Source organism: Dipodomys spectabilis, unplaced genomic scaffold (assembly GCF_019054845.1).
Source record: "Dipodomys spectabilis isolate Male_0828 unplaced genomic scaffold, ASM1905484v1 ptg000312l, whole genome shotgun sequence".
NCBI lineage: Eukaryota > Metazoa > Chordata > Mammalia > Rodentia > Heteromyidae > Dipodomys > Dipodomys spectabilis.
Genome location: NW_024870989.1, coordinates 4,898,031 through 4,920,799, shown reverse-complemented (window position 1 = coordinate 4,920,799; position 22,769 = coordinate 4,898,031). Strand labels below are relative to the sequence as shown.

Genomic DNA, 22,769 nt, shown 5'->3' with positions numbered 1-22,769 from the left:
TTCCATTATTTTATTTAGTTAATTTTAGGTAGACTTGCTACCTGCCATCAAAGCGGAAGGATGGAAGAATACAAAGAATCATCCTCCATATTCTTGAATGAAGAGATCATCAATCAATACCAGATGAAAGAGCTCATCGACCATGATACCAATGGACAAGTGAAGCTGGCCATCCACACCTCACACACATGGAAGTGGCAGTTAAAATACTCCTGAAGGGATGAAAGGTTAAAGTTTGAGGCAGTGACCACTTGTTGCTTGTTTCTGTCTAGCAAAGCAACACGTGGTGGTAATCCAAATACCTGGTTGATTGTGTGCCTTTATAAGACCTGCAAATCCTTTGGTCGGGGCTCTCCTCCTAGGCTCCACTGTGTCAGAGTGTAGGAAGAGGCCCAAGCTGCAGCCCGTTTAAATAAAAAGCTGTAGAGTCTGACTCTCGGTGGTCTTTTTGCTGGGAGGAGGTCCTGCAACCATGGCATAACATATTAGTGGGGTTCGTCTGAGATACCCCTCAAAGACCCCCGAGACCTCATACTCCAAAGGTAAAACAGCGTTGTCTTTGTTAATTTGTCTTGTCCTCTCGTTTGTCTGTTTTACTTTCATTTTCCCTTGTGAGGATATCCCCTCAAATTTGTAAAGGGCTTTCAAAGTGGACCCACTTGCACGACAACCCTGGAGGAACTGAGAGAAGTCGCAGATCCTCTTGTGGGGAGGGGGAACCCTGCTGTGTGGAGCAGGGGTCCTTGGAACCCCACCGTGTGGGGTGGGGTCCTTGGAACCCCATTGTGGGGCGGGGGGGGTCCTTGGAACCTCGGCGTGTGAATTGTGGGGCAATGGTTGGTTTGGTTTGGGGCCTGAACTGACCAAGAGACCCTCCTAACCGAGGCCCAACTCGCCCACTGTGGTTCTACTCCTTCTGCTGTGGGGCATGGGTATGGAACCTCACCATGACAGGAGTCAGCAGACCATCTTGGGAGATCTCCACTTTGTAAGCTTTTTTTTTTTGTAACTGTCAGGCTTGCATGTGTTTTGTTTGTACTGTTTATTGTCTTTTGTACTTTATGACTGACAGGACTGGAAACCATGGGCAACACTCCATCTAGCCTCCTCGACTTACAAAAAGAAACTAAGAAAGAGGAAAAGAAAGTGTACCCACTGTTTTTTCAGGGAGATAACTTGGAAGAAGAAATGTTTCCTCACAAATGCTCCCCTTCCCAGGTTCCTTTTGCAGAACCTGAGAATGACCAAGAGGAGGAGGGAGCTACAGTAGGATCAACCCCCCATCTAATGCAGCTGTTTTTTCCTTACACGCCGTAGGTACTGTGGATGTGGATGGTCAACAGCAACCCAATAGTGTCCATTTTCTACCAGTCATCTATAAAATTGGCACATCCAAAATGCCCCCTTTTCTGAGAAACCCCAGGATTTAATTCGTTTGCTTGAAACTATTCTCTTTACTCATCAGCCCACTTGGGATGATTGCAGTCAGCTTTTACAGGTTCTTTTTACTACTGAAGAGAGAGACTGTATCTGAGAGACGGGCCAGAAACATATCCGTGGCCCCACAGGAGCGCCCATCACCGATCCTGCCCTGATCACTGCCTATTTTCCTGAGATCCAACCAAAATGGGACTGAAATATAGTTGAAGGTAGGGAGCCACTCCTCTTCTACCACCAGGCTCTGTTGGCAGGTCTCAAAGCGGCGGCTTGCTGACCTACTAATACGGCCAAGGTTTATGATGTAAGACAGGGAATAAATGAAAGTCCAACAGCATATCTTGAGCATCTCATGGAAGCTTTTAATCAATATACCCCATATGAACTTGAGACCCAGGAGTCGACACAGATGATTATGTTTGCCTATATAAATCAAACTGCACCAGACATAAAGTTGCAGGCTCTAGACAGCCTTGGTGAAAAGTCTATTAGGGATCTAGTAGACGTGGCAGAAAAGGTTTACAATAAGAGAAACAGAGGAGCAAAGTCAGGAAAGGAAGGACAGAGAACGTAAAATGGAGCATGAAAAGAGAAACCAGACCAAGGAAAAGATGACAGATTTGTTAGACTCGCCACTATTGCATGCTGAGCATACCAGGTTCACAGATGGCAGCAGTTTCATTCGAGATGGAAAAAGGTATGAGGGCCTAAAAGTCACCACGGACACTGTGATAGTGTGGGTAGAAGTACTCCACCAGGGAACATCTGCACAAAGAGCAGAGCTAGTGGCAGTAAAAAAAGCCCTACAAATGGGCAAAAGGAAGAGACTAAACATTTACACAGACAGTCGGTATGCTTTTGCCACCGTGCATGTCCATGGAGCCATTTACCAAGAGAGGGGGCTGCTGACAGCTGAGGGAAAGACTATTAAAAACAAACAAGAAATTTTAAGCCTCATCTGGGCCTTATGGGAAACAGCAAATATTGCCATTATGCACTGCCTTGGCTATCAAAAGGGAACTGATTCAATAACCAAAGGAAATAACTTGGCTGATCAGGCAGCTAAGGAGGCAGCCCTCCAGCCCAGAGCGGAAGTACTGACTCTAGTAGACCCAGGGCCACGAGCTTTGCCTCCTGAGCCTCAGTATTCCCAAGAAGACTTGGAGTGGATAAAGAAAATTCCCAAGGCCTATAAACCCCCGGGCAGAGAAGGAAATAATGACTGGTGGAAAACTGGTGAGGGGAAACTTACCTTGCCACAAAGATTGGCAAAGGGGATTCTTAAGAGAATCCATCGGGTCTCTCACATGGGAACCTGAAGAATGCAGGACTTGCTCCGCCACTCAGAAGTAAAAATTAGGCAAGGGAACCAACTCATTGAGGACATTGTTAAAAATTGTAAAGCCTGTCAGCTCACCAATGTCCCCAATCAGCCGGTTACAAAAGGAGCTCGCCTCCATGGAGTTAGGCCAGGTGTGTATTGGGAAGTAGACTTCACAGAAATTAAAACTGGAAAATTTGGATATAAAAATTTGCTAGTTTTTGTAGACACCTTTTCAGTATGGGTTGAAGCCTACCCAACAAAGCATGAGACCACAAACGTCGTGGCTAAGGAGATCCTGGAAGAAATTCTACCCAGGTATGGCTTCCCATCCCCCAATGGATCAGACAATGGACCGGCCTTTATCTCAAAAGTAAGTCAGCGAATAGCCGTGGCATTTGGGATGGATTGGAAATTGCACTGTTCTTATAGATCCCAGAGTTCAGGGCAGGTAAGAATCGGACTCTAAAAGAGACCTTAATTAAATTGGCCTTGGAGACTGGTGCAGACTGGGTATCGCTCCTTCCTTTTGCCTTGTTTAGAATAAGAAATTCACCCTATTGGCTTGTCTTTAATTGCTTGCTAATTTGGATGATACTAAATTTCTGTGTAAGCTTGACTATTTACAGCTGGTGGCCCCAGCTTAGAGCATTATATGATTCTGCTTCTATTCCTACCCCACATTTGTTTAAACCAGGGGACTAGGTGTTTGTTCGAAGGCACAACTTGCGATCTCAGGAACCACGATTGAAGGGACCTTACATGGTGCTACTGGCTACAACCACTGCCCTTAAGGTGGACGGCGTTGCTGCTTGGATCCACTGCTCCCATGCCAGACCAGCTGACCTCTTTGCCCTGGATGACCATGGGGAAACATGGGAAGTCTCCAAGCATCCTACCCAACCACTCCGCATACGCCACAAGAAAAGAAAAATGGGCTGATTGTTATTGGTATACTCATTCAAGATCAAGAGCTGTTGAAGTTTAGTTTGGGGCCATAAATCAAGGGGGGGGGGGTGAATGAAAGGTTAAAGTTTGAGACAGTGACCACTTGTTGCTTGTTTCTGTCTAGCAAAGCAACACGCGGTGGTAATCCAAACACCTGGTTGATTGTGTGCCTTTATAAGACCTGCAAATCCTTAGCTCTGGGCTCTCCTCCTAGGCTCAGCTGTGTCAGAGTGTAGGACGAGGCCCAAGCTGCAGCCCGTTTAAATAAAAAAGCTGTAGAGTCTGACTCTCGGTGGTCTTCTTGCGGGGCGTGGGGGGGGGGGGGAATCTTGCAACCATGGCCTAACAGCGAGAGTCCTCCAGTCATCAGTTAAAGAATGAGGTGGACATTTTTAAGAAGGTATGGCACAAACTCACCATCAGGTTGTACCAGGTGATGGAGAAGGAAGAGTATGTATATCTCATCAATGGAACTGGCCAGTAGGAGATACCTTCTGGGGTGGATCTCAAAATCCTGCCGCCTATATGAGGATGAAACCAAGAGGCTCTTCACACAAATTGTAAGTGCTGTTCACTACCCACACCAGAACAGAATCACACACTGAGACCTTAATTCCAACAATATCCTCTTGGATACCAAAGGCAATATCAAAGTCAGTGGTTTTATCTGAGCATCTGGGTCACCCTGGGGCATTTGCTATCAAATGTGTGTGCTGCTGGGCTATTCCACCCCCCTAAATTTTCCTGCAGGAAAGAAATGATGGCCGGGTGCCAGTGGCTCACTCATATGATCCTAGCTATTCAAGAGGCTGAGGTCTGAGGATCATAGTTCAAAGCCAGCCCAGGCTGGCTCTATCATCTGACCAGACTCATACTGATACCAAAGACTTATTTGAGGTGGAGATGGCAGTGGATAGAGATGGCTAGCAAATAGTTACAAATCTTCTCAGAATAAGCTGCTGAATGTGGGCCCAGGAACAGAGCAGTTCCAGACAAAGGGGAGAAGAACCCTAAGAGATATCAAAGATAACTTCACTTGAAAGGTAGAAGGCCCTGTTATTGAGATGGGAGAGATTTGTAGGTGGTGTACTAAAAAAAAAGAGTTGTAAGTGGGATCCACGAATTGAGATCAAAACACTGTTTGCCTAGCAAAACCCTCAGTCCAGCCAAGAATACAATTGCATCAACTGCCTTAGATTTCCTCAGGAGGGATTGCATCCACGGGGCACCTTGTACTGCAGTGTAAACTGAATGTTGTAGTTATCAAAGCATGTAATTTTTGTGCATACAAAAACTACTTTAATTACACTTAAACTACACCTAGTCATTAAAATTTTTGTTTGATTTATTTATTCTATGTTATTTAAGATACAGTCTCATTATGTAGCCAAGTCTGATCTTAACTTCATAATTCTACTGCTTAGTCTCCCAAGTGTTGTGATTACAGCTGTGTCTCTCTTTGTTGTCCGTCATATTTTATCTGCATGCTTCCTTAACTTTCAATACTTTATTTTATCCCTTGGCAGTACTGCGGTTTTGATTCAGAGCTGGTGCTGGGCAACCTAAAGCTCTACCACTTGACCCCTGCCCCTGGCCTTACTCTTCATTTTACTTTAGATTAGCTCTTATTGTATTATTTTTTGTATTGTATTGTATGTGCTTTGGTCAGAATCAGACTATGATTGTAATGTATTTTCCTGCTGAGAAGCTTTTTTGTCCTTTAATATTTTTTGTAAATATAATTTTTCTTCTTAAAAAAAGAAGGTACACAGAGGTGTTACATTTATATAATTCATTTTAAAATTCAAAACCTTATTTTAGAAGAGAAAAATTCATATAATCACTAAATTTTATCTCTAGAAAAAATGGCTACTAGATTAAATGTTTTTGGAGGCTAGGTCAGTGGTATTTGGTATTGTTCTCACTTCAGCTCTAGAAAATGCTACATAGCTCCAGGCCTGCATGGCCTAAATAAAAGCAAGTAAAAAGTAAAAAAAAAAAAAAAAAGATTCTTTAGGGCACATCTGTGGAAGATTTGAAATACATTTGAAATACATTTTATTGACCATTTGTACATTTCTGTGCTGATGAAAAGTGATATAGCAATTATGGTACAATATGACACATTCTTCTAACATAACAGAGCATTACCACATTACCCAGCAATTCCATTGCTCATTGCATAACCAAAAGAGCTGAAAAGAAAAAACTAATAGCTCATATGCCAATAATAACAGCAAAGTTCACAATAGTCAGAAGTTAGAAATTCCTGGAGAGTCTATCAGATAAACAGGTTTACAGAATATGAGGTATGCATTAATGGATTATGACATCCACAAAAATGCTGCAATTAATATATGTCTGTCACGGATGGACACAAAAAGTAATCTACTATTTATGTGAAACATTGACTAAACCATTTTATAAGAGAAAATGGAAGATTAAAATTTCTGGGGCATGTCATTGGGGTGATTATTACTCAATGATTGTGTGGATTTCATCAGTATCAAAAAGATAGTTCACAAATAGAGGTAATGGTGTGGATATAATTAATGTCACTGAATTTTATACATGCCTAGCAAGCATGAGGCCCTGCGTTCATCACCAGCACATCCAAAAAATGCTAAATTTTCTTTCTGTTACCTACCTTGAGTGGTAGTTGCTTTTCTAATGTTTTGATTGTATTCCTTAGAAGATCTCTGGTGGATCTCTGATGTTTAGTCATGCTTTACAGATAATCCATTATTTTAATATTAATTTTAAATTTTAAAGGAAACGTCATATATTAAAATGAGGGCAATGCCTGCAGATCTAACTCAAGAGGCTAAAACAGGAAGACCCTTACACAGTCTAGGCTGCATAGAGAGGTCATGTTTAAATTTCCATGGTAGCTGCTGAAACTTGAGGGACAATAATTTGTAAGTAATTGCAAGTGATAGATAAGTTTCTGGTCACATTATATTTTGGTCATGTCAGCTTGTATTTAATATTTACATGAATTTTTAAATTTTTCCCTTTTCCCTTACTCTCATCATTTCATTTTGAAACTTTATACTATGTTCTCATTTGCTACATTTAAAAAGAAACATAGTTTTCCTTTGTATCGTATTAAACATAGTTTTTGATTTTTTTTCTATATTATAAAACTACTATTATTTACTTTTGAAAATGTTAGGGAAATGAACCCGAAGATATGTATTCAAATGTTTTTTTTTTTTTATGCGATTGTTTCTAACACATTTATAAGATGATTTCTTTGTTGCTTTGTATGTCCCTTCCCCACAGTATAACTCCTGCTTTCACTGTATTTGATGTCTGCATAATTTGTGGAGAGCAAGGGGAAAAACAAATCGTTTAAATAGGGGTACAGGTGGACCCATTGAAACAATGAGATGTACAAGTCGTTATGTCGAAAAATGAACTTTACAACTTTGGTGCGGGAGAAGGGGGGTAGCGGGGAGGATTGGGTGAGGGAGTGGGGGAGGATTGGAAGGGATGGGAAGGGGAAACAAAAGAGGAGACTACAATGCTTGATAAGAAATGTACTCATTATCTTGCCCATGTAATTGTAACCACTCTGTACAGTATGTTCACAATAAAAAATAAAAATTTAAAAAAAGAAAATTTTTATGTTTTTTTTTCTGCATGTAAGGACTGGCCACTGTCTCAGAGATTTTTCTCAGTTCTGCCAATTGAGCCACAGATAAACTTCCAGCTTCATTCTTTTGAAAAATCTCATGCAAAGCCCAGCACAACTAAGGAGGCTGAAATCTGATCTTGGTCTGAAGCCAGTCTGAGCAGCAAAGTCTGAAATTCTTACCTCCAATTAATCACCAAAAAGCTGTGGGTAGTAGAACTCTATCTAGCCTTGTGTAAAACAGGACAAGTTCAAGCCCTAGTATTGTAATTACATTAACAAGTCTCATGGACTTTCTTGCTTGGGTTGGATTTGAACTACAACCCTTAGATTTCAGCCTCCTGGATAGTTAGGATTTAAAGGCATGAGCAATCAACCGCAGACATTTTAATTTTTTTTTTTTTTTGGTCATTCGTGGGGCTTAAATTCTGGGTTAGGTGCTGTCTCTGTGCTCTTCAGCTCAAGGCAAACAGTCTACCACTTGAGCCATAGAACCACTTCCAGTTTTCTGCTGCTTTATTAGAGATAAGGGTCTCACAGAATTTCCTGCCTGGGCTGGCTTGGAACTGTGGATCTCAGCCTCCTGAGTAGCTAGGATTACAAGCATGAGCCACTGGTGCCCATCTTATTTTAATATTTTTAACTAGCTCTTTCTTGCCTTCAAACTCAGTACTTTTTTATTTTGTCCAATAGATCTGATCTTTGGGCCACATTGCTGTTTCTTAGTTATTTTGAAGGGAGGTAGGGGTTGAACACACTGTCTTTGTGTTCTTCAACTCAAGGCAAATGCTCTACCAGTTGACCTACAGAGCCACTTCAGGTTATCTGGTGGTTAATTGGAGTACAGGATTCTCATGAGCTTTCCTGACCAGGCTGGATTTGAACCATGGTCTTTATATCTCAGCCTCCTGAGATTACAGTGTAGAGCCAGCAGTGCCCTTCTGTTTCTTAGCTTTTTGACTCAAGGACGATGTTTTACAAATTCAACCACAGCTTCACTTCTAGCTTTTTTTATTTGACATGTTTCTAATGTACTTTTCTGGGTAGTCTGGCTTCAAACCATGATCCTCAGATTTCAGCTTTCTGAGGTGCTCCGATTACACACATGAACCACAAACTCACTGGTCATTTAAAAATATTAATATGTTTTTTCCACTTTATATTGTTATAATTTTCCTTGTTTTTTTTTAACTTTTGTATATGTTCTAGTCCTGGGGCTATATATGAGGGCCCGGATGCAATGCCAGAGCTTTTTTCTTCAAGACTAGTGGCTTCGCACATAAGCCAAAGTATAGCTTGTGGCAATACTTGTTTTGTCTTTGTGCTTGAACTAAAGCCTTGGGTGCTGTACTAGAATGTGACTGCCCAGTTTGCATCTTGGGCCACAGCTCAATTCCAGGTTTTTTTTTAACTCTTGTTAGTTAATAGGAGATGAGTCTTATGCAAAGCCCAGCATGAATCAGTTGGCTGAAATCTGAGGATCAGGGTTCAAAGCCAACAAAGGCAGGAAATCCCATGAGACTCTCAGCTCCAATTAATCACTGAAAAACTGGGAGTGGTAAAGCTCTATCCTTGAACAAAACAGCATAAATTCAAGCCAAACATAGCACACAGATGCACACACAGAGAAAGCCTCATGGACTTTCTTGCATGGGGTAGTTTTGAACAACGATTCTCAGATTTCAGCCTGTCTTCATCCGCTCTCCTTTGAAAATTTTATGGGTCCTGTGGCTTGACCTCTGACTCTGGGGCCTATATCTTAGCTTTTACACTCAAGATTGGTGCTTTACCACCTCAGCCATAGCTCAAGGCTTTGTGCTGTGTAGCTGGAGATAAGAATCTCAAGCATGTTCTTTCCTAGACTAACTTGACTCTGCAATTGTCAGTTGTCAGCCTCTTGTGTAAAAAGGATTACACATATAATCATCAACATTTGGGTCATTTTAAAACTTTAATATGTGCTTGCTTCCACCTGTTTTTCTTTTTTTTCTTTTTTACTTGTTCTGGGAGTGGAAATTGAAGCTCAGATGTTGTCTCAGGGCATACATGGGAGCAACCATAACATTTGGCTTTTGTGGGTTGGTTAATTGGAGAGAAAAGAATCATGTCTAGCTAAGCCAGATTCAGGAGGCTAAAAATTGAGGAGAGTCCATGACACTCTTTTCTCCAATGAACCACTAAAATCTGAGAGTTGTAGATTATTGAGCAAAATAGTGCAAGTTCAAGCACCAGGACTGGTAAACACACACACACACACACACACACACACACACACACACACACACACACAAACACACATGTCTTATGAACACCTATACTTGAGCTGAGCTTTAAACAGTATCCTCAAATTTTAGCCTAAGTAGCTAGAATTACAAACATTAGTCCCCAATGAAACTTCTGTTACTTGGTCTTTCTTGTCTTCTTCTACCCTTCTTTTCATTTATTTCATTGTTTTTGTTTGTGTTGGTCCTGGAGCTCGAACTCATGCAAGTATTGGCCTGACTCAGGAGGCTGAAATTTGGCCATCATGGTTTGAAAGCAGCCTGGCCAGGAAAATCAATGAAATTCTTATCTCCAATCAATCAACAAAAACCTATCCCCAGTGTGCCCACCACAAACAAAACAGTCTCCTGGAATTTCTTGATTGGGTTTGCCTTTACATAAGATCTTATATTTCAGCCTCCTGCTTTTCTAGAATTACAGACATGAACCAACAGTTCTGGGTTCTCTACTTCCAACCATTTAATTTTCTTATTGTGATGCTGAGGCTGGATCTCTGAGTCAGGGCATTGTTTCAATTGGTTTTTCATTCAAGGCTGTTGCTTTACAAACTACAACCACAGTTTTATTTCTGGCGGTTTTTGCTGGTTAGTTGCAGACTTATGCACTTCCCTGTACAGGCTGGCTATGAACAACAACCTTCATATTTCAGCCTTCTGACACTAGGATTACACATATTGACCAAAATTTCATGCATTGCTCATTTTGAAACTTCAACTGGATTTTCTCACAACATTTTTATTCTTTTTCATAATCCTGAGGCTTGAACTCAGGGCTTGAGCACTGTCCCTGAACTTCTGCTACTCAAGGTGAGAACTCTACTACTTGCGCCACAGTGCCGCTTTCAGTCTTTTTCATTTATGAGGTACTGAGGAAACAAACCTAGGGATTCAAACATGGTAGGCAAGCAGTCTGTTACTAAGCCACATTCCCCGCCATTCTTAGACCTTTTTATTTGTATTTCTATTTCCTTGTGTATGCTGGTCCTGGGTCGAAAAATCAAGGGCAGTCCCAGAAATTTTTATTCAAGATTAGAACACTAAGACACGAACCACTGCATAACTTGTGGTTATTACTTTTTGTTTTGTTTTAAGTAGCTACTTAGATTTGAGTCCATGAATTCTCCTACCAGGGCTGGCTTTCAAATGTGATCCTCAGATTTGAATCTCCCAAGTGGCTACCATCAGAGGTGTGTGCCACTTAAGCTTAGCTCATTTTCATCTCTGAAATTGTCTGTTTCTTATCCTACCTTCTCTACATTTATTTATTTTATACTTTGTGTGTGTGTTTGTGTATATCAGGGTCTGGATGCTTTCCCAGAAATCATTTTCTCATTTCTGCCATTGGAGCCACAGTTCAATCACCAGGTTTTATTTTTCTTCCTTTTGGTGGTTAATTGGAGATAAGAATCTCATGTAAAGCCCAGAAAGACATAGGAGGCTGAAATCTGAGGATTGTAGTTGAAGCCATCCTTGGCAGGAAAATCCATGAGACTATTTTCATCAACTAACTACCAAGACTCTGGGAGTGGTAGTGCTCCTACATGAATTCAAGCACAAGGTTGGCACACACAGATAAAAAGCTCCATAGACTTTCCTGTTTGGACTGGCTTTTAACTGGTATATTCAGACTTCAGCCTCCTGAATAGCTAAAATAATCAGCAAGAACCACCAGTCCCAGGCTTAAATTTCAAATGGTAATGTCTTCTCTTCTTTCAGTTTTGCTTTTGGTTGACTTAGGGCTGAATTGGGAATTGTTTCCCAGGTTTTTCATGGAATTTCAGTACTTTACAACTACTATCACACCTTCATTTCCAGATTTTCCTGGGTACTTAGAGATAAAAATTTCAGTCACTGCTGTGCCCAGGCTGGCTTTGAGCTATAATCCTCATATTTCAACATTCTTAGTAGCTAGGAATACACACATAAACCAAAAACACATGGCTCATTTTGAAATTATAATTTTTGCTTTCTCCCATATTTTATAATTTGTGGTCTTTTTTCTTTCTTTTTGTAAGTGAATAACAAGGAATAAACATGAACCAAAGCCCATACTCATTTTGAAACTTTATGTTTCTCTTTACCCATCATTTTAAGTTTCTGTTTTTTTGTTTGTTTTTTTAAATGTGTGTCTAGATTTTCAACTTAGGGCTTAGGTGCTGTTCCAAGCTTTCTGTTTAAGACTACCACCCAACCACATGAACCAAAGCACAGCTTGTAACTTATTTTTGGTGCAAATTAGATATATGAGTCTCATGGACTCTCCTGCCTGGGCTGGTCATGAACCGTGATCCTTAGATTTCATCCTCCTGACTACCTCGTATAACATGTGTGAACAACAAATGTTTGATTCACTTCAACTACTGTCACTGACTCTTCCTTTTGTACATCTGTTCTCCTTTTATTTCTTCTGTGTTTGTCCTGTGGGTTGAACTCAGGGTCTGGGTGCTGTCCCGGAAACATTTTCCCAGTTTTGCCAGGAGAACCACAGCTCAATTCCAGTTTATTTTTCTGTTTTGATGGTTAATTAGAAATGATTATCATGTAGAGCCAGACCTAATTCATGAGGATTCAATCTGAGGATCAAATTTTCTACCAGAATGGGCAGGAAAGTCCATGATATCACCAATTATAACCACTAAAATGCAAAACAGTACAAGTTCAAGCAACAGGTCTCACACACAGACACACAGACACACACACACACACACAAACACATCTTATGAACTTTCCTACGTGGTCTGGCCTTTAAATATTATCCTCAGATTTTAACTTCCTTTGTAACTGGAATTAGAGTTATGAGCTATCAATGATTGGCTGATTGGCTCATTGAAGCCTTGGTTATTGGTTCTTCTCTTCTTCTACCCTTCTTTACATTTATTAATTTCATTGTTTTGGGTGTGTTGCTCCTGGAGCAGAAACTCATGCAATTCCTGGACTGTTTCAGGAGGCTGTGGTCTGACCTTCATGGTTCAAAGCCATGTTGAGCAGGAAAGTCTAAGATCCTTACCCCCAATTAACTTCCAAAAACTTGGGAGTAGTACAGTACTATCCCCAGGATGGCCCACCAAAAACTGTCTTCTTGACTTTCCTGCTTGGATTGGCCTTTATACTGGATTCCCATATTTCTGCCTCCTGAGGTTTTAGAATTACAGGCATGAGTCACCAGCACCAGGTTCTCTTCTTATGACTATTTTTATGATCCTGAGGCTGGATCTCTGTGCCAGGGCACTGTTTCATAGCTTTCTCACTCAAGACTGATGCTTTACAACTCCAATCACAGCTTCACTTCTGTTTTCTTGTTTGTTTGTTTTGCTGGCGATTTGATGATAAGACACCATAACCCTCAGATTTCATCTATCTTTGTATCTAGGATTAGACACATGAAACAAAAATTCATGCTCATTTTGAAAATTTAGTTGGATTTTCCAACACATATTTTAATTTCTATCTTTTTTATTTCCACATGAATGCTGGGCTTGGGGATATAAATCAGAGTCTACGTATTGTCCCAGTAATTTTTTTCTGGTCTATCTTTTTTATTTATTTATTTTTCTTTTTATTGTGAAAATGCCGTATAAAGGGCTTACAATTACATGAGCAAGGTAATGAGTACATTTCTTATCAAGCATTGTTGCCTCCTCCTTTGTTTCCCCTTCCCATCCCTAGCCATCTCCCCACCACAACCCCATCGCCCTGAAAACCACCTCCCTGCACCAAAGTTGTAAATTTGTTTTTCAACATAACATCTTGTACATCTCATTGTTGAAATGGGTCCACCTGTATCCCTATTTTTTTTTTGCCCATCATGGGGCCTGAACTCTGGTCCTGGGCACTGTCCTTCAGCTCTCCAGCTTGAGGCTAGAGCCCTACCGTTTGTGCTACAGTGCCACTTCTGGCTTTTTCTGCTATGTGTTGCTGAGGAATTGAACCCAGGGCATCATGCATGCAAGGCAAGCACTCGACCAATGAGTCAGTTTCCCAGTTCAGTCCCACTATATTTTTAATGCTAGACCTCTAATATGTGAGTCATAGCACAATTTGGGGCTTTGTTTTTAAACTGTATTTGCCTAATTAGAGTTGAGTCCATGGACTCCCCTCCCTTGGCTGGCCTTGAACACTGATCCTCAAATGTGAGACCCTTGAGTAACTACAAGAACAAGTGTAACCTATTTCAGTTTTGCTCATTTTAACCTCTGAAATTGGCTCTCCTTTTTCTTCTTCCACCTTTCTTTTCATTTATTTATTTTATTCTTGTGTATATTGTTCCTGGAGATTGATCTAAAGGTGTTGGTAATGTCCCAGAAATCATTGTCTCATTTTTGCCATTGGAGCCACACGTCAAGCTCCAGCTGTTTTTTTTTTTTTCTTCTTTTGGGGGGTTCATTGGAGATAATGTCTAATGGAAATAACAGAATGATTCAGGGAGTTGAAATCTGAGGATCAAAGTTTGAAGCCAGCCTGCATAGGAAATTCCATGATACTCTTTATCTCCAATTAGATGATAATGATTCCACTAATGAGATTGATAAAACTCCAGCCTAGAGTAAAGTAGAAAAAATTCAACCCCCATGACTAGCACACACAGAAAAATGGCCAATGGAATTTCCTGCTTGGGCTTACCTTTAAATGTTATTTTCTGACTTTATCCTCCTATGTAGTTAATACAACATGTGTAGGCCACCAATGATTGATTAATTTAAAACTCTGTCACTCACTATTTCTTCTCTTTTTCTACACTTCTTTATTTCTTTTGTGCTGTTCCTGAAGCTTGAACTCGGGGCCTTCGTGTTTGTCTTTTTATATCTTTTATATAACTTGTTTCAGTTTTGTTGTCCTAAAGTTTCATTTGTTTATGTTGCTTTGTATATCTTATTTTTATATCTCACAAAAGTAACTTTTAGCTTGGTACTGGTGGCTCATGCCTGTAATCCTACTCAGGAGGCTGACATCGAGGATCACAGTTTGAAGCCAGCACAGGCAGAAAAGTCTGGGAAATTCTTATTTCCACTACACTACCAAATATACAAGAAGTGGAGCTATGACTCAAGTAGTAAATTGTTGGCCTTGAGCAAGAGAACTCAGGGCTCTGAGTGCAAGTTCAAACCCTGGACTGGCACAAAAATAAAACTTTCCTTACCTTATATTATATTAGGATTACTGGTGTGTGTCAGAATCCAGTCCTAGTTTTAAGGACCAACTTTTGTAGCAGGTGCCACTTTTAATTTTTTCCCTAGGAAATTTTATGCTTGTTTTATTCCTTGCCTTATATTTACATTCCACTAATGACATTCTTATTTTTTTGTTTGGAAGGACATTTCCATAATTCAATGACATATAAAAAAGCATGTCTTGAATTTTTCTTTATTTTAAATAGGAAAGGGAAATGCTGAGTCTGAATCCAGCAGAGAGTGAATGATGGTTTGATTGCAGAGCTGTTAAATCTATTCCTGGATGTGGGAGGCTGTGATTTGCAGTGCTTTGGTGGATGAGTTTTCATGCAGCTTCATAATAATCTTCTATGATGTCACAGTCAACTTTGCCATTACAACAGATAGGTGTCAGCCACTGATCTACCCTTACGTGGACTTTAGATACACAAAGTAGAAAAAAAATAATTAGAAGAGTTAACTACTAACCACAAGATCACAGCTTGATGAGCTTTCCTGACTGAATTCTGAGATTACATGAGCAGGGCAGTTTCATCTACACAAGGCTACTAAGCACTAAGGACCAGGCAATGTTGTAGGCAACTGGAGAAACAGATGTGAATACAGCTGCAAGTGGCCTGCTCCATGAACCTTTCATGTTGAAGGAAAAAACCAGAAATTACAATGATAATGTCAATATTTCAGAAGGATGGTAATGTGGGGAAACAGCTTCACATTGAGGATGGGAGGAAGGCACATATGATCTAACAGCAGGGGACATCATCCATGCAATTATTGCTTTTCCATCCTGGCTCCAATCTCAATCCCAGATCTCATCCTTCTGAGTAGCAAATTATAGGTATGAGGCACCTGCAATGAGCTCTTTTATATAAATAGCTATAACCAATTTTTGCTAGTTTCTTGGAAGTTTCCTTAGAGGAAGGTTCAAAATTAAATATATTATGTGTCTTAAACATTCTTTTCATTATCTTCTAATTATTTGAATATGAGCTGTCTTCCTCACTTTTGGGAAAAATCAAGGCAATTTTTTTCATTGTTCAAATCCTGGTGAGGTTAGGAAAACCAGAGCTTCTTTGCCAAACTAGAAAAAAAATTGTCATTTCAACTTACCAGTTTTGCCAATTATATGTCATGTCCTTGATGGATTTTTCATCTTCAACAATGTTAGATGAATGAAATGAATCAACCACATAGTAGCAAGTTTATCACAATGACAGATATAAGATCTCAACTTTCTACTGGATAAATCATTTGCCACAAGCATTAAAAATCTTGAATAAAACCTTGGAGATTCTTTCTCTTTATATAAAGTTGGATTTTGGTTTGGTTTTGTTTTGTTTTTGGTTCGAAGTGGGGCTTGATCTCGGGGCCTGGGGGCAGTCCCTCAGCTATTCAGCTGAAGGAAAGCACTCTACCACTTGAGCCACAGCACTACTTCTATTTTTCTGGTGGTTATTTAGACATGAGCCTCACAGAGCTTGCTGCTCAGGCTGACTTTGAACTGCAATCCTCAGATCTCAGCCTCCTGAATAGCTAGAAATACAGACATGAGCCAGAACCTGGCCAAAGTTGTATTTTACCAGTTTTGCTGGCTTGAATGAATACCAAGGAAAAAATAGAAACTAAAATTGTTAGTTTATGCTAAAATTTGCAAAAGTTTTACCATGAAGAATAGTGAAATATTTAGAATTACATATTTTGAGAGTATATAACTGATAAAATCTTATTGTTGTAAAATAATAAAATATATCTCTTTTTTTGTAGACACTGAAGTCTGAGTTCAGAACTTATACTTGTTGGCAGGCACTCTCCTGTGTGAGCCACACCTTCTGATCATTTTTAATTAATCATCTATTAAATAATTTGAAGCTCACAAGTCATCTTTTGCTAAGATTTAGTAAAATAAGCCTGAACTCCTGCCTTTTGAGTAACAGAAGAAATCCCAATATCTAGATGTATAGACTCAAAAAATGAAATACACTAAGAACAATCTTATCAATAAATAGTAAATTGACTAGATCATTCCCCAAAACATATATAGGTGTCTAAGGAATACATGAAAATATTCAACATCTTTAGTAATCAAGGAAATGCAAATCAAATCTATGTTGAAGTTTCATGTCTGCCTAAGCAGAATGCCTATTAAAAAAGAAAACAAAAATACTCACAAGGAAGTAGGGAAAGATACCTTACACAATGTTGGCAATTAAATGAATCAGTGCAGCCCCAACAGAAACCAGTGTGGAAGTTCCACCCAAGAAATCCTACATATACAGCTGAAGAAATGTAAGTCAGCTTTATAGTAGAGCTATCTGCACACACATATTTTATATTAGGATTCAAATAATCACATTCCAGAATCGGCTTCCACAGGCAGAAAAGTGTGTAAAACTGTTATTTCCAAATAAGAATTTAAAAAAATCTGGGAGTAGAGCTGTGGACCAAGTGGCAGAGTACCAGCCTTAATGGAAAAAATCCAATCAAGAGATTAAGGCCCCAGGTTCAAGCCTCAGGACTGGCAAACACACACACACACACACACACACACACACACACACACACACACACACAATGCTGCCTATATTTTTAGCTAAGTTTCTTAATACCCTAAGATTCATGTACCTATGACAGAGCTAAATATAATGGGAAACATATTTATAATGATAAACTCCTACTGAAGAACCCAGGTTTTTTCTTGTTTTGTTTCGTTTTTGTGCTTATTGGACTTGATCTCATGGCCTAAGTGCTGTCTCTGAGCATTTTTGTTCAAGGTTGGTGCTCTACCACTTAGCTACAGTGCCACTTTCTGGTTTTGTGGTAGTTCGTTGGAGATAAAGAATCTCAAAGACTTTGTCCTCCACACACTGATTTCAAACTGCAATTTTCAGATTTCACATTCCTGAATTGGTAGAATTAGAGGCCTGATCCACCAATGCCAGGCTAGAACCTGAGTATTTTCACCACTGCTCATTAGAAGAGTTCAAATCTTTTTACTCCAGAATACTTACCAAGCACAGTTCTCTCTGAATTGCAATCAAGCAAATACAGAGTTGCCCATAGTTCACACCTGTAAATCCTAGCTACTAAAAAGGCTGAGATCCGAGGATAGTGTTCAAAGCCAGTCCAGACAGGAAAATCTGGGAGAATTTTAGTCTCAATTAACCACAAAAGTGCCATATGTTGAGCTGTGGCTGAAGCAGTAGAGCTCTACCTTAATCAAATATCTCAGAGACACCTCAGACCCTGAGTTTAAAGCCCTAGACCAGTGCACAGGTGCACACAAGTGCACAATTTTATAACAGAGTTCTCAAACCTAGAAAGGTGCCATATTAATCCCTTAATGTCATGCTTTACTATGAGAATTGGAAAAGTCTAACCTCTGGCATGGGCTGAAGTACATGCTGGTAAACAGCATCTGGAGAGAGTAATTACCTCAGAGCCAGTCTGGACCGACCCAGACTGGAAGTACGAGTGAGGTGGTGCAGGAACATGGCCCCTACTCCCCTATTCACCCAGACCAAAAGCAGGAGTATGGTGACACAGACACGCAACCCCCACTCACCCAGACCTGAAGCAGGAGTGAGGAAACATAGGCACATGGCCCCCACTCACCCAGAAATTAAGCGTGAGTGAGGCGAAAAGTGGCTTAGCCCCATCTTATCCAGCCAGGAAGCAGTAGTGAGGTGGTGCAGACACATGGCTCCTACCCACCCAGACCGGAATCAGCAGTGAGTGACACAGGCACCATGGCCCCTACTCCCCTACTCACACACACCAGAAGCAGGAGTGAGGTGACACAGGCACATGACCCCCCACCCACCTAGACTGGATGTAGGAGTGAGGTGACACGGGCACACGGCTCCCACTGCAGCCAGACCAGAAGCGAGAGTGAGGTGGTACAGGCACACAGCACCTACCCACCCAGACCGGAATCAGGAGTGAAGTGACACAGGCACGCAGCCTCAACTTATCCAGCCAGGAAAGAGAAGTGAGGTGATGGTCTCATGCCACACCAGAAGAGCCTAGCATTCTATGGTGGCCCCCTTCTCTTTCGGCCTTTGTGAAGGGCGGGTGGGTTTCATGATGCACTCCAGATGTCAAGGGTCTGGAGCTAAGGATGCTGCCGCCCTCCCCCAACTGGTACTGCACCTGCTGCAGCTATGGTAGCAACTTAATTAATTCTAATTCACAGAACATATACTATGATCTATGAGTTTCTTCAGGTACTGCCAGCCACTTGCTAGTCAATTAATATTATAGTTGCCAATGTCTAAGTGCTCACTGACTTTAAATATGCTGGAATGGAAATCCTACTATCACTGCTGTCTTTTCATTTTTAGGAATGATTATTTGAAATGGCCCTTCTGAAGAGAAGAAGAGGAGACATGGACCCAACTATTCAATAGCGCCTTTGGGTGACACTATATTGGCCCAAGAATGAGTCGACACAGCTGGTATCCAGGTGTTTTGGGTTAGTCTTTTGGGTCATGCTTTCTGTTTGGCCTTGGAGAGTCTTAGGCTTCTCATTGTAGACACAGAAGCCATTTACTTTCTGCCCTTCTGAGATGGCATTTACTACATAGCTAAAATGGCCTTGAACTTACCAAGCTTCTGCTTAAGCCTCCCAAGTGATGGAATTACAGGCTTACCATACCACACCCAACTATGTGTCATGGGCCATTTGAAATAGAAAATTCCTGACATGTGTGCTGTATCTACTAACAAACTTGTGCAAAGATCAAATAACTTACAACCCAGTTGTTAAGAATATAGACTCAGATTCAACTGAATTTCAAATTCAATTTTGGTTATTTGCCTGCTTTTGGTTAAAGAGGAAGACACTATATCACTGAGCTTTATTCACTTGTATAAAAATGTGGATGTATCCATGGACACATGGCTCATGCCTATAATCCTACTCAGAAGGTTGAGATGGAAAGATTATGTTTCAAAGCCAGCCCGGGCTGAAAAGTCCCTATGAGATACTTAGGTCCAGTGAATCACTCAAAAACTCGAAGTGGGTGGCTAGGAAGTTGGCTCAGTGGTAGAGTGCTTGCCTTGCAAGCATGAGGACATGGGTTTGATTGCTTAGCACCACATAAGCAGAAAAAGCTGGAAGTGGTGTTAAGGCTCAAGTGGAGTGCTAGCCATAAGCTGAAGAGCTGAGAGACAGAGCCAAGACCCAGATATCAGGCCCCATGAACAACAACAACAACAACAACAAACCAACACAGAAGTGGGGCTGTAGCTCAAGTGGTAGAGTGCTAGAAAATGGATAAGGGAGTGCACCCAGACCCTGAGTTCAAGTACCACAATGAACAAAAAAAAATTATTGATTAGCAGTATTTTCCATCTCCTAGGTTTATGATTATTCAATAATCAGAATTTACTGAGCATTTCCTATGGAAAAGAGGTACTTTTCCTCACCAGCAAGTGATTTATGATGCTACAGAGCATGCAATGGATACCCTCTACTTCAGTGGAGAATTGAATGTAAGTTTTGTGGGTCCTATCAGAATAGCAGGTCAGGAACAAAACTGATAAGGATTCAAGCTCTCTGTTAAACCATACTGTAGCCATTATGATTTTTATTAAAGGAATAATTTATTTAGACATTGGTGGCTCATGCCTTTAATCCTCACAGCTTAGGAGGCTGAGATCTGAGGAGTCTGATTTCAGGCCAGTCCAAGCAGGAAAGTCCATGAGACATGTCTCCAATTAATCAGTGATAAACCCAGAAAAAGAGGTATGGCTTAATAGAGTATTATTCCTAAGGAAAAAGCTCTACTTAAGCTTCCCTAACCCTTCACGTCCTATGTTGGGACATTGCCACCTACAATGCTGCTGGACCATGCCTTCCCTTGGTATGTTTGCCTACAGCCTATAGGCTGTTTAGCTCTTGACTTGATAATGGCATGATCCGTGTATGGAATATACTGCCCAGAAAAAAACAACTATGATATAAGCAATGTTTGACAATGTGTTGAATCCAAAGTTGCAGTGGTAAGGATGTTTTCTGTTTAACTTTTTTCTTCAGTTAATTGCTTTTAAAAGATTATCTGCTTATTTAATTTACTCGAGGAAATCAAAAGTTAATATTTGGGACTTTTGCTGAAATTTGAAACTAGGCAAGTAAGAGCACCCATCGTCCCTAAATTCATCATTTAAAATTATTAAAACTTCATTCATATGTTTCAGTCGTCAGAAATTTGAGCCAAGCATGGGAACTCACACTTGTAATGCTATCTGCTGGGACTTGACTAATGCAGAGAGGACTATGATTTGATGTTAGCCCAGGCAAAACATTCACAATATTGGATCTCAGTCAATATCTGAAACCAATGCATTGTGCTTTTTATTTCATCTACTCAGAAAGGGTAAAAAGAAGGATTGTGGTCCATGATGGCCTGGTCATAAACATAAAACCCTACCACAAAAATATCTCAAGCAGAGCTGGGTGCAGGTGATTCATGCCTGTAGTCTTAGCTACTCAGGAGGCTGAGATCTGTAGATCACAGTTCAAAGCTATCCCAGGCAGGAAAGTCCATGAGACTCATCTCCAATAAACCATTAGAAAACCAGAAGTGGTGCTGTGGCTCAAGCAGTAAAGCATTCGCCTTGAGCTGAAGAGCTCAGGGATAGCACCCAGGCACAGAGTTTAAGCCACATGACCAACAAAAACAAAAATGACTAATGCAAAAAAAGCAGGTGTATGGCTCAACCGGTAGAGCACCTACGTAAAGTGCATGAGGCCCTGAGTTTAAGTTATAGGATAAAAACGAGGGAAGGATGTGGATATATGGAAGGAAGAAAAGAAGGAAGGAAAGAATTATTCTGTATATTGTACTTGCCTAGTTATTTCATTAAGGTGGCTTCTCATTCCTTTTTCTTTTTTTTCGGTCTGTTGTGGGGCTTGAACTCAGGTCCTGGATCCTGTCCCTGAGCTTTTGTGCTCAAATCTAGTGCTCTACCACATTGAATTACATGGTCACTTGTGGGTTTCAGTGGTTAAATGAAAATAAGAATCTCATAGATTTTCCTGACCAAGCTGGTGTTGAACCTTGATCCTTAGAACTCAGCCTTCTGACTAGCTAGACTTACAGGTATGAACCACTGGCTCTGAGCACTCACTTGTTTTCTTTCTTTCTATTTTTTATCAGTCATGGGACTTGAATTCTGGGTGCTGTCCCTGAGCTCTTCAGCTGAAGTGAAGCACTCCACCAGAGTCCACTTATGGTTTTCTGATTGCTAACTGGAGATAAGAATCTCATTAGAGAGGTTCAGAGGCAGATGGCAGAGGAGAAGCTGAAGGCTAAACAAGCTCCAGCATAGAAAGCAGTTTTAGTGTTCCTAAACACTGTTTAGTGAACAGTCCTAGGCTAGAGAATCACCCCAAGTGTGCCATCACAGTACAGAGAGTTTGGCCAGAGAGGGAAAATCCAGGCAAGGAGGCAGAACTGAACACTTGCTAGTAGCCAAGGCTGCAACGGATGCGGCGGCAGTGACACTGGACATAGCGGCCATAGCTATAACAGAGAGAGATCGGGAAAACAGCACCAGAAACAGCGGGTGAGCAGATTCTACTCATCACCAGCAAGAACTGACAAGGAGCAGATATCTTCATCCTGCAGATCACACACCAGAGACGACTCAGGAACCAACACTCTAGCATGTGTAGAACCCTTACATCCTCACTCCTTCTCAGGGAGAAGAGGAGGGAAAGCCATCCCTCCCCAACCACCAGAGATCTCCATCTTCCATACTGATAAAGGCCCCCCCTGAGCAACTAGCTCCAAGTCAGGCCATGGAAGAAAATAAAAGAGTCATTTAGCAGGTCACAAGAACCTGACCTAACCTTCCAGGCTCAGCTCCATCCAGGGGAAAATCACCCAGCCCAAATAGAGGAAGATCCGCCTCCCACCTCAGGACTTTCTTCACTGTGTAAACAGAACCAGAGGCTGCCCCTCCCTACAGCA

At 40.9% G+C, this 22,769-nt stretch overlaps 1 pseudogene; it reads right to left on the bottom strand.

Annotated features, from left to right (window-relative positions):
* Nucleotides 1-22,261: 22,261 nt before the first annotated feature.
* The window catches only part of LOC122127789, an 80,689-nt pseudogene continuing 80,181 nt past the window's right edge, over nt 22,262-22,769 (bottom strand).